Raw genomic sequence first — 13,831 nt, 5'->3', positions numbered from 1 at the left:
AAGCAAATCCTGAGTCACAGGGAGGTCAAGTGGTACCAGTAATGATCTCCAGGCTGGGAAGATCAATTTGATGAAAACTAAGAGAGCTTGGGTAAGCTATAGGCAATTTCTGGCTGAAGACTATTTGACAGATGAAAAGGTGAAAAAGAGACAAATCACTTAAGGCAGAGCAAACTATGACTAGGATCATTATGTATTTGCACAGCATTTAAAGATTGCTCAGAAATTTTATAGAACAAATAAAAATCCATAGTCTGAGACCCTTAAAGTCTAGTCAGAGGCATGAGAAGGTACACGACTTAATGAGTGGAAGGAAAGAAAATCAATGTTGAGGGATATAATAATAAGTAATGTGTTGAAACTAAGACAGGACAAACTTAAATTGAACATAAAAATTCAAATAGATCATTAGGGCCATAGCAAAATCTCCCAAGAAAATTGATGAAATATTCCATTTATCACACCTGAGCAAAATGCCTTATATGGTATCACCTGGGAAATGAATGAAGTGATCTCTCCGTGGAGGAGACTGAAAACTGTTTCATGCGGGTGAAGGAACACAGACGGGGTCTCAGCAAGGAGCACACAGAAACAATGCAGAAGGCTGGACACAAACATCAGCCTTTGCAGACACTGTCTCCTTTGTCCACAGAAAATGCAGAATGACAACTACTGTCATATAAAGCCCCATTACACCAGTGATATATCACTAGAACGGGGTTTTCATAAATACCAAGAGTGTTTTTGCAAGCTCCATGTCTGTTGTATGAAGCATAAGGGCTGGACAGTATTCTGATTTCCAAAGAGAGATATGGGCTGGATTCTTCACTGTCTTGCTTCCCAGTAACTCATTTAATACCATGAAGTCTGTAATACAATTCTGTGTCACAACACTACCATCACACTTGTTCTACAGCTGTTCAAAAGGCAAACTAGGATGCAAAATAGTTTATCTTGATTATCATTCTCCGAGATTTAAATGTTGGATGCACACAAGACCAGACAACTTACAGCAATTTTATGCCTGGAAGTCCACTCGAGTCATTACTAATTACACAGGAGTTAGATCAGGATCTGCTCTCAGGGCAATTTTATTGATTTTCTCATTCTATTTGAGATTCCTTACACTGGTTCCTGACTGTCTTAGCAACAGTGAAAGTAATGATCAGCGTTAATACCTAGAAAAGTTGGGGCAGAAAGAGAGAGACTTGCCTCACATTCAGCACAGAAAAATGCTTCTGGGATTAAAGTGGACATCTTCATCATTAGGTGCAGTAAGGAGGCTTGCAAAATATGTAATCTTTCAAACAAAATTTCATTATTGTACTTTCCAAATTGTATTCCACCTGTAAACACATTTCTCAAGGACTGGATGCCTCATCCACAATTTTGTTTCCCTGCAGCAACTTGCTTAGGACTCTGGAAACTGATATTCCGGAGCTGACTGAATGGTCCCAGTACTGTAGGATGTTTTTTCCAGTGTGGCTGAGCCTGAACATACTTGCTTTTGAATAGATAAGATAAATAGAACAGATAAAGTTTGCCATCTAGAGGAACTATACAGAAATCCACTTTTCTTTCTACTGACTCTGTTCTTGCAGTTACTCATGTGGGCATGAGCAGGCTCACAAAAGCAAGCAATGTGTTTTGGTGTTGATCATAATTAGCCATCTACTCAAGAGATTTAAACAAGATGATAGGGAGACCTGCCTTCAATTTACTCTTTTTACCATCCAACTTCTCCCTCTTTTTCCATCCTGTAGAAGTACCGCCGCTCCATCTTGTCTCCACAAATACTCAACGGTGATATACTCTTCCTACCCCTTTGTGTGCAATAATGAGAAGGGACAGCAGAGGGGTGAATCTCTGCCCTAACATTTTGGTGAGGTGGAGTCTGGAGAATGGACAAGATGTCCCCCCTTAAATCCCGGCAAACCTGAGTTATCCTGTGGTCCAGTGGAGCCCTGTGGATGTTTCCTAGACAAGAGACATGAGCAGCACTTCTTTTGCAGAGCTTGCCACTCCCAGTACTGACACACCACATGAAAGCTTGGGGCTCAATTCCTTCATCTGCTTTAAGGGACTGAAATCTCAACCTCTCCTTTTTCCAGGATGTTGCAAGTACTCTGATAAAAGAATCAAGATTTGATTATATACAAGAGTTGGGTTTGATTTAGAAGTAAAAGAAATTATAAAGCATAATGGATAAGTTAGGATTGTTAGCTTTGAACTAGGTAATCATAGGAATCTCACCAAGAAGAGACTGTAAAGTCCCAGGCCTGTTCTAATCATTAACTTAGTACTGGAGTTAAGAACAATGTATCTTCATCATAGAATTTCAGAAAACTAAATATATTACCTTAGAGTTCATGGAAGCATTAAGACTCTTTGTTTTACTGATCACTGGGATGTGACAAGAGAATGTGTTGACCCAACTCCTTGGGATAAGGTAGACAGAAGTGTTGGAGACAGGCCCAAGAAAGAACTGAGCACGCGCAAAGGAAAAGTACAACCAAAGGACACAGTGATGAAGACTATCAATGACCACCAGAAGACCATGGTGACCACCAGAGAGAGGAATTGCGTATGTGAAAGGGATATTTACATATATTAATGAGTCCATGGAAACGTAATGAACATATTAATAACTTCTTAGAAAACTAATGAATATGCATGTTTCAGAAGTATAAAGCCTTTGTAGAGAAACGAGTTAGTATGCACAATAGGTGAAGCAATCCCCCGTGCATCAGGCGCTGTAATAAAGAAGTGCCTGCTTCTTAAGATGACATTGGTGTTAAGAAGTTTATTTCCTGATTTCAGTGACAAGGACATCATCCTCTGCTCTCCACAGGAAGATGGAGAAGGTTAAAGGACAAGGACATCTTGCCTCATTTACCTGTGGATAAATGGAAATAATTAAGTCCCATCACCTGTGTGTGTTTTTTGTCTCAAACAGCAGAGAAAAAAAACCACGTAAACAGCCCTCAGAGCCAGATCTGTAACAGGATGGATCTTGGACTACATGAAATTTATAGATCTTAGCTAAGATCTTTAACTACTAAGACCTCATCTCTGAGTAACCTAACCTTGAAACAGGTTTCTCTGTGGAGAATAGGGCTGTGAAGTGCCCTACTGCACAGCCCGGCACACTCTCCATGGGGCTTGCTGCCAACTTGCACCAGCCTCAGCATCCTGCTCACCTCTGCAGCTGTCAGCCCTGGAGACGCTGACCAGACTCCATACTTGGTTGGATAGGGCAGAGGCTAGCAAATGAGAGCTGCAGATGAAATAGCAGGTCATGGGGCAATCGCTTCAACCGGGAACATAGGAACAGAAAGGAATCCAGGCCACAAGGTGTTGGAGCTGCCTGAAAAACACGGTTGATAAAGCAAGGGTAAGGTGGTACAGCTGTGGTCTGGTAAAATTCCACAGGCATGTTGCAGTCCCTAAGTAGGATGGAGCAGCCCCATGTGTCTTGCTTGGTAAAACCGATGGGATTTCCAACCCTGCAGCAGCACATGCAGGATGGAGTGGAAGGACGGTGACTGTCGGGTAGGCACGAAAGTGTCCAGGCAGCAAGGCCAAGCAAAATCAGGTCTACTGCTCTTCAGGTGAAAGCAAGCTGCCCTGGATATGTGCAATCCAGTCGAGTTTGCTGTGCTGCTCACCCTCATCAAACATGCAAAGCAACTCCCAGATGCTTTCCCTTGCGTAAGCGCGGGTTAGGTAAGCACCGGCATACAGCACGGCGCTGCAATTATTTGTCTAGGTGCAGTGCTAGGCACAAGGTCATTGACACTGTTTGTTAAAATGCCTCAATTTCAGACCTTAGCTTCCACCTCGAGCGCAGATGCTTCAAAGAGATTATGAGAAGAGTGAGTACCACTCTCATTTCACTGGTTGGAAAGCAATATCTCCTTTCCAGCTTCAGGCACAGCAGAGTAAAACAATAAACAGAGCTTCACATTAATTTCCATTACATTTGGTAGGAAGGACTTAGTATAATTAAGTAAATAGCTCTGTCCTGCTTCTTTTGAAATCAAAAGGAGTTTTGCCATTTACAGAAATTAAAAATAGAAAAATGTTCACTGTGGTTTTGCTTTTTCATGGGCATACTGGTATCAGAAGAGTCACGTCTTGGTGGAAGTCAATGATTTGCTGCTGGCTTACACTAGGGACAAGCACGACTGATCATGAGCTGTCATCCCTCAGGCTAATTAGGAGCTCATCAATTCAGGGATTCTTCTGAGTTCACTTATAGGGATCAGTGTGGTTAATCCTCCAAACCGTAATTTTTAGCATTGCAATGGCGTACCTCAGGACCTATGTTTAACTTCTGAATCACCACTCCTTTGGGCTCGGAAGCTGGTGACAATTAGATGAGTCGTCCCCAGTTGAGTGCTGGCCTGATACGTTACCCACCCTGCTGTACCCAATTGTTTAATCGTACCTCACTCCTCTTAATGAGACTCATTTATCTTTCAGGTTTCATACTATTTCCTGCTTCAGTGAGATTTATGATGAAAGAAAGAGAAACGCTGCTAATTGATCCCCTTCAAGTGACATTAGCTCTTGCAAGAGCATCAATCAGAGCGGGTAAATATCTGTTTGACAAGAATTTTCTTTTTTATATTCCATTTTGGAAATGTTAAGAACAGCCAAAGCTCTGTTGATAAAGGATGAACAATACACAGCCTTCATCTGAGAAATTACAAGTACAGGGAACATGGTAATAGAAATCTCTCAGCAACTTGGTGGTGATTATAAGATCTAGTTGACCAGACTGACAACACCTTTTCATCAAGAGCTGCCCTTTGCACAGTAACCTGCATGCATATAAGCCTCTGAACACAACGTCCGCAACAGCTTGCATGCACGGCTGTGTCAGCCTGTGTCAGCACACGCATGACAAAAGTTTCCAAGTTCAGCTATTTCTTGAAAGAGCAAGAAAAGAGCAAGTGCCTTGGTCCTTGGCCCACATCAGCTACTTGGCAGACAGAAAAACACAGGGAGAAAAGCAGCGGAACTGACTGACTGCAGCACTCAGGCTTGTGCAGCAGCAGACCGACCGCTTTGGTCCTTAATCAAAGTGGTTATTGCTGCTTTCTGGCCCAGATGGAAAATGATCCTGACTGTCATGCAGAGAGTTTTGTGTGTTCTAAAGAGTAGTTCTCCCTGGGCTCATGCCTTGAAGGCACATATACCCCTCAACCGCCCTCAGCAGCCTACCAGGGACCCCCACTGTCCCTGCCCAGCCCCAGGGATCTGCCCGGTCCAGCCCTCCCCTACGCTGCAACCGGCTGGGGCTGCATAATGCTAGAATTAGGGATCCTTTTTGAACCCTTCCTCACCTGTCAGGAGTTGTGCAGATATATTTGGTGCTGGCCTAGGACTGAGGGACTGATATGATAACTTCTCAAGGACTTTCCTCCCTGCATTTTTCTATCCTTCTCTAATACACGGAGCTCACATTCATCCTTGAGATCAATTGCATTTCACTGCAAATATTGAATTCTTGGGAATCTTCCAAGTCATCTGCTGGAAGAGCCCAGCTTACTGCAGTTCCTCTGTAGTTCAGCTAGGTAATATATACATATGAGGGTATTGCATCAAAGGAAAAAAGAGCCCATAGAAGCAAGAAATGTTGACTGACTTACTAACAACCTCTGTCTGGTTATAAAAGACTTGGCTGCAAGGATACCCTACCGTATTTTCAGATTCACAAACCTCAGCTCCTATGTTAGCAACACTAGCCCATCCCTTGTAATACTTCACAACAGAAAATAGAAACAAAAAGTTTGAAATTATTTTGAGCTTTGCAGTCTCAGCAAAGATTTTTGGCCCTACAAATTCTTCCCCATGAAACCATCCCACTGATTCTGGTTCTTCATCACCTTGGAATTTGTGTAGGTTATTCATCACCTGAGCACAGGGATTTCAGAACGATACTGAGGGAGGATTCTCTTCTCCCATGTGATTATATTTTTTATACATGGATTGCACTAGGACATATAAGCATGTCAGGTGCCAGGGAGAGAAAAATGAGGATGTTCAATTGTTCAGCCCTTATTTCATTCCTGTGCTTGCCTGAAAATCTCATTGACCTGTTCAGATTCACATTTTTTACACTGTATATGCTAAAGAGAGAAACACAAAGATACAGTTGTCAACAGCTGTCAACTTTCTTTGCCTGCTGACAGTGAAAAAGCTGATTAACTACATTTGGATGCAGTTAATTTAGTAAATGAGGAAGTGGTACATCTTTGTTTAAACTTTCAGAAGTACTTGGGCTGCACAGATATTTGATTGTTCAATCAACCCAATTTTTCTTGAGTGTTCAGCGCATACTTCTAGAAAATCAAATTTGTTTAGTATCCAAATCTGGGCATACAGAAATGGAAATGCTTCAGTCACACAGCAGCTTTATGAATATTGTGAAGATCCATTTAGACCATACTGAGGGAAGCAAATATGATTACCTCCAACCTTCTAGAGGAGACAGGAGTTTACACAGCAGAGTTTAATTCTGCTGCTGACTTCACTCAGAACAAGATTTCAACCACATTCCAGCTTTACAATGAATGTATTAAGCACTCCCCACCTCCCTGAAACTAGAAAAACAACCTTTTCCTTGATTGAGTCAAAAAGGGAATCAGCCATTAAATCAATAGTAATAGACTTATACTCTGAATTCAGTGTAAGGTTTCATTTAAAATTAAATTCAGAGCCAATCCTTGAGGAGCAAAAGTAGATGTATCACAGCCAAGTCTCTAAATTGATCCATTCTTACAATAATGTAACATTTTGACCCAGCTTGCCAGAGAAATGGTACCTGCATGAACTGCGTGATCCTTCTCACTCACTCACCAGAAGAGCAGATGGAGAACCTCTTTCAGCCCTGTAGCTCAGGGGTCAATTTGTTGGGTTCTTTGGTTTAAATCTTCTAGCATTCAGCAAAGGATATTTGAAGTCACTTATCATAGTTCTCAGTGAAGAGGAAGGTTTGAGGATCACATCACATGATGTATGAGGAGAGACTGAGGAAGAGAGTAATGTATGAGGAAAGACTGGGTTTCTTCAGCCTGGAGAAGAGAAAGCTAAGGGCAGAGTGTACAGTTACCTATGGGTGGGGGATAGAGAGAAGAACAGAGTCTTCTCAAAGGTGTGCAGAGAAAGTATAAGAGGCAACAGTCAGAAGCTGAATTTCTGAGAGGATAAAAAAAAAGATTTCTTCACCAGGTGAGTGGAAAAGCACAGGAAGAGGTTGCCCAGAAAGGCTGTTGAAGATACTCAAAACTCAACTGGATATAACTTTGAGAAAGATGATCTAGCCCTGAAGGCTGGAAACCTTCAGAAGTCCCTTCAAACACAGTTTCCCTGACATTGACAACTCGGTAACCAAGAGGCTAACCAGAAAGTAATGAACGTTGATAGCACTGAAACAAGATTTCACATGAATAAATTCACATAAAGCCCAGCATAATGATTTTTTTAAATCTTATTAAGTTGCTATTGCATTGCAATGTAGTTTTTGGTTGATTAGCTAAGAAAACAACTCATTTTTAATTAAAAAGGAATCACAGTGGAGTCCATGTCATTGTAGTCTGATGACTACTGGTGTTCATGCAGCTGTACTTTTGGATAGAAATGAGAAATAACTGAAAGTTGGACAGGAGAGCTCACTTTTAAGGCAGCATTTCTCAATTCCCAAGTCCACTAATGAATTTGTAGCTACATTTCCAGCTGGATTCCTGGGCTCATGGCTCCTATTGCCCTAAGGGCATCAGGGAATCACAGTCTCTTGTTCTACTGAGAGCCTCTTAAGAGGTTTCACCTCTTCTGCCATTCATGATCACACATCATCTGACAGCTGTAGTTATTACTTTCACAGAAAATCCAGGTTAAGAAAAGCTGAGTGTATATCAAAATAATGCCAGTATCAAGAGGTCAAAAATCATGATGTTTCTGAACCAGTAAGTCTTGCTACAGCTGGAAAGCTTTTCAGCTTTTCATTGCAAGACTTAAGTTTCCTCTTTCTGAAAAAAAAGTGTGTCCCTTCTTGAAGCCTCCCCCTTCCAACTCTACATCCAGATATGATTTTAATGTCCATGATTTTAAGGTTTACTTTGTCATGTAGCTACATTGATTAGTAGCTTTATCATCACGTCCGTATCCAGCTTGAGTCTCTTTTTCAAGGATAAGCTGACAACAACATTATTTCAGTGACTTCTATCCAGGATCCGGCAGTTAGTGGGCTGCAGTAACAAGAATTGGTAGGATGAACTATGGTATGGAGCTTCAAAAACCTAGAAATTGCTTTTATTTGTATTAATGTATTCTAGAAGGCTTAGATAATTTTATTTAGTTTCATTATTCACTTTTATTTTTATCTTCATACTCTTTCCAAACTGAATTTTAATGGGGTTTTTTTTGCCTATAGAGAATGCTGTAGACAGCAAAAGTATTCCATCATTTAATAAAAAAAAAAAATCCATTATTTCACTGTGTTCTGGCACTTACCATCTGATATCACTTTGTCTCTCAATCTCTACCCGTTCCTTGTGGCATAAAGGTTATCACTAGAGACTTCAGAAAAATAACAACACATACTTAAGAAAAATTCCTAATAAGGACAGTTTCTGAGAGATATGTGTGCATATGGTAAGGGAATTGTCTTCCATCAAGCACTCCTCTCCACTCATAACATGATGCCTGACTGTATCCTCCCCTCTAACTGCTGAATCACTCTGGATTTTCTTCTCTTTGACAAATGTCATGGCCATTTTTCCAAGCGACTGATTGTGTAATATCACTATACAGCTAACTCGCAGTCTTTCAGCTCAGAGAGCTGTGTCTTGTTTAGGCTTTATCAGAGCTAAATTCCCCTTACAAAATGGGAATTATAATTTTTAAAACTATTTTGCCCATCAGTATTTTGGTGCTGGTGAACGAAATCAGAAGCAATACAACAGGGGTTAGAATGACCCTCCCAAACCAAATGTTCTTATTTGAAGCATAATATTTATTTAATATAAGTGCAGATAAATATGCTAATTGCAATATTTGACAGTCTCATTTTGATCATATATAGTTTCTTAAATACATGATTGCTGGCTTGTATTGGTTTTGCACTTAGAAAAAAGGTCTGGTAAGAATCCTCTTGCATTTTTCATAACGTTTCATGCCTGACTCTGATACACACAGCTCTCAATCGTGCTTGACTAATTCAACCAATTGTTTCAGGTTACCCATTCAGTGAAATGTCAGGTTCTCTCTTCCTCAACATATTCTTCACTTTGCATGTAAATAGCTCCAAATTACCATGCCGTGCCACTGGGAAAAGCATGTGAGATGGAGTGAATACCAAAGAACTCCATGATACCAGACAAGACAACATAAAATAGCATGAGAACTTGATAAAGTACTTCCCTCAGATAAAACTGAGGGAATGACTAGTTAACAAAAAGCTCTCCCAGTTTAGCAAGCTAAATTAGCTATGTCTATTGGCTTTTAATTGTCCTAAGAGTCTCTGGCCACAACAGACAACCCAATGCTACAGCACAGGACAGCAGTGGCAATTTTCAAACTGTGTCCCTGGGACAAATTTTGAGGGAGGGCACAGTGGAGCCAGGCCACACAGTGCCTGGAGAGGGACATGGGCCCCCTGGTCCTGATTCTGTGCTCCTGGGAGCTGCTCAGAGTTCAGCCAGTGTATCTGTTGTAAGCTGCTCCTTAGAGGATAATGAAAGAGAGAGGGTATCATGCTGCATGACACACTTTATCCTGCACTTTTACCTGTGTCAGGACTCATTCTGTTTGCAGGGATACCAGCTGTTTGGTTGTCAGGTGGGTCTGATACAAAAGATGGGGTGCCACATCTGTGCTCCCTCAGAAAAACTGCATGCCTTCTTCTAAGTATTTCCAAGATTAAAAATAAAATAATTTAGACTATTTAGACTTCATGTACCTTTATATATATATATATATACACACACACACACCCATATATATATATATATGAGTAGATGTAAACTCTCCTAGTCAATGAGTGTTTGCAAGTTGTGCCCAGCTCCTGTAGCTTAGGTCTTTTTTTCTAATTGACTAGACTTTACTGAGGAACACTGTAGCTTTTTACAAGTACTGACTGACAGATAAAGCAACTCAGACAAGAACCTTCTCTTTTCAAGTGTATTAAATCATTATATTGAGATTTGGATGGCAAATCAAACACAGAAATCTTGCCTTCTTGTTCCTTAAAACAGAATAAAGACAAACTTTTGACATAAGACAAATTCAATTTCAATTCAGTATTGAAAGGTTTGCTGGAAGAAAGTTTTTGAATATGACAGTAAATACAAAGGCTCTGAGGATAAGATGAGCAATAGCCCAAAGCATTTGGCTAAACCAGTGAAATTACAAATATCTAATACATGACTCACCGGGAATTACATCCATGAATGACGGATACCTCAGAGGCTCTTCTTCATTTGTAGAAGCGAACAGACGGGGTCAGCATTTTTCAGCAGTGCAGAGCCTTCTGTAGCCTTCTAGTATTGTTTTGATTTGGGAAACAGTAACTCACAAACTTTTCAACAGCTTTATCTGATTCATCTATTATAAGTACCAGAAAACAACAGACTTGACATTAGATCATGGCTGGCGTTTCAAACACAGCCTCATGGAAAAGACAGACCTTTCAGAAACCAAAAGCTGATTTCACTTCTGGACTGAGGAACCACCTCTGCATTAACAATCCTGGCCAGAGTACTTTAACCCAAATGGGACACTTACCTCTGAAAACTGGCAAAAACCATGAGAAGGGCTCAGAGATGGAATATATTGGTTATCTAGGAGAAGCTGCTGTTGATGTCCAGATTTACAGTATGTTGACAAGTTTTGGTTGCAAGCCTGGAATAGATCAGCTCACATAAGAAAATGGGTTTAACATAGAAATGCACCTAATTATAGGCTATGCATTTGCCATGCAAGGCAAGAGGGTCTTCATTTGAGATCAGTGTAATTTCAAATTTGCCATGAAATTGCTGTAATAAATCAAATTCCCTAAGTTCTCACATTTCATCTTTCCTGGTGGGTATTTGAGAAACCCCTCAGAAATTTTCAGTGGCAAATGCTACATGTATTTTTTTGTTTGTCCTCTTCCCCCATCCTGCCTTTGCCATGGTCTGTTCTCCAACAGCAAATATGCTGTTATGCATATTTGTTATGCATATGTCTTGAGTATCACCCTTGCAAGATGACTTCACAGTGCCACCAGAAAAATAACTAACTTGTTCTGTGACACATATTATTACAGAGAGGTCCCTGATGTACCTCTGCACATGACAGTGATGCTCAAGGATACATCATGTCAAAACTCCCTAACATCTCTCCCTGTCCACATTCTAAGTGAATCACTTTGCTCCTTATGCAGGGCACCTGTCTATTTTCTTGTCTACTGGAAGGGACCCACAGCTGCTATCAACCTGAGTGAGCAACAAAGTAAGCTATTTGACATGAAAGGGAGGGAAGAGATGCCTCTTAAATGGCACCTTGCTTAAGAGGCACCTCTCTGTCGATGACTTACTCTGAGTCCTCTGAATCTGATTTATGGGTGTGAGGATGCTTACATCCTTTCTTTCCTAAAAAAATTACAAACTGGGTGGCAAAGGCATGTGTATCACTACTTTCTTTTAAACTTTGACTGTAGGAGATGCTGCCTTTCTTTCCCTCCCACATTTTTTCCTTTTCACGCTGGCCTTGCAGCTGGTGCACCCAGCAAGAAGTCAGAAACATGAGTCCATTTCCCTTTCTGCTTTTGAGGACTCAAGCTCACGCTTCCCCTAATGGCTTATTCCAAAACATGCCTCATGAATTCTCCTCTATTCTTGCTGAAGTTCCACCTTGTACTTAAACACCGGTGGCCAGAGGAAGGAGACAAGCCTCTGTAATCCACTGTCTCACCTGCTCAGCAAAGAGGAGCACTCTGCCTTCTCCTCCCTTCTCCAGGGGCTGTGTCTATGTTTTGTCCTAATAGCTGCCTTATGACAGCTGTATAATCAGAGACAGAGGGACGTACCCACATCTTTCACCTCCATAGGAGTGACCTACCTGTTGGGTTACAGAGTCATGTTCTCCTTCCCCTCCCACCCTCAGTGAATCCAGAAGAGCATGAATGAGCAGCTTGGAGTCACGTGCAGATCCTGTCTCCCTGTGCCCATGTCCCTCTCTCTCTGGCCCAGTGAATCACAGATCATCTCTGTGTAAACCTCATGAGAAAGGAGGGACAAGCCCTCCCTGTGATTCCCAGGCACACCCAGTTCTGTTAAAGTCCCCAGCCTTGCCTACTGACAGGCAAGGAGAAAGACTGTGTTGGATCCCTCCAGGCAAATGAGAGGGAAATGAACCTTCTCTTCTCCAACACCCTTGGTGAGAGCTCCAACCTCTGGATAACAGAGGTGGCTCCAACAGGATTGCCTCTGGACATATTTTAAAGGAAATCTGTGATTATTAGTGCATTTTGTGCAGGGCCCAATCTGAGTGTGCAACTCATTGGCATGCTGACAAGACAGACAGAGGTCGTCAGCACAATAGCTGGAGGAACACCTCACCTGTGAATTCCAGCAGCGATGAGACATCCCTTCAGTCCTGAGCCACATACTCGCCTCGTGAGCCTGGTAATACCTCCAAGCAGAACTCAGCATCTCTTGAACTCTAAAGTGAAACTCATGAATCACCACCAGTAGACATGTCAAGCACAATATATAATTTATTGGATTCATTTCCAAGAAAGTTAAAAATCAAACTGAAGAAGAAATACATAGCATAATCTCTGCAATTTATGAACAACAATCACATTTTTATGCAGTTCTTCCTTTTGATTTGTTTATAATTTTGACAGAAGAGTGACCTAAAATTTTGACCATATTTTGAAGGATGCCATTGAAAGGATATAAATCATAATCTGTATCTGAAATATCTTAGTCATATCAGAGAACACAGAGTCCTAAGGCTTCTCCTCAAAATGCTGATTTCTGTTCTGTGATTTCAATCTCCTGGCTATTATTAGAGCTTGTAATAATCACCATTTTTGCATTGCTATTTGAGAAGGAGTTAAGTCTCACAGAAAATAGAATGTGTCTGAATAATTCATTGTAAGGAAATACGGACTTAGTTTTCAAATAGATAGACTTTCTACATACAGCACTCTGGAAATACTGTCTTAATTACATTTCTTATCCATATAAGGAAAGCACTAGTGCAATTAGTCCACATATTTATTTTGCAGCAATGGGAGTACTTAGATGAAAGAGCCTGCATTCATATGAAATAGTCTTTTTTCTATATACTCTGAAGACTGAGAAGTCACTCCTTATAGAACATATGATCTTTCTATATAATATATATATAGTGTTTCAAAGTGTTTATGCCCTTTTCATTCCAGCAGTACCTGGGTTTGCATTATGCTAAGTTTCTGCTTTCTTTATTTTTTTTTTTTTTTCACATTATGGCAGGGATATTCTTTTTACAAACTTACAGTGCCTGTCATTTAAAAGTGCCTCTTCCTACCTCAAGATTATCCACAGAGTATTGGCACTGAGAAGAATTTGTCTACATTGATTGGAAGATGTATCAATACTGGCAGGAACACTCCACTTACTAGAAGGGAAATATTATTCTTTGTTGAGATTAAAGATTCCTTATGTCTCTTCTATCAATCTGAAGCATTGTGACATTTCCTGTCACTGTAGCACAAGGATGTTCCTTCTGGGAAATGCACTGAATATACTAATGAGTATGTTCATACATCAGAAGAAATCTTTTTTCCCCTCTG

The sequence above is a fragment of the Antrostomus carolinensis genome, unplaced genomic scaffold (assembly GCF_000700745.2).
Source record: "Antrostomus carolinensis isolate BGI_N321 unplaced genomic scaffold, ASM70074v2 scaffold215, whole genome shotgun sequence".
NCBI classification, from domain to species: domain Eukaryota; kingdom Metazoa; phylum Chordata; class Aves; order Caprimulgiformes; family Caprimulgidae; genus Antrostomus; species Antrostomus carolinensis.
This window is presented reverse-complemented; position numbering follows the sequence as displayed.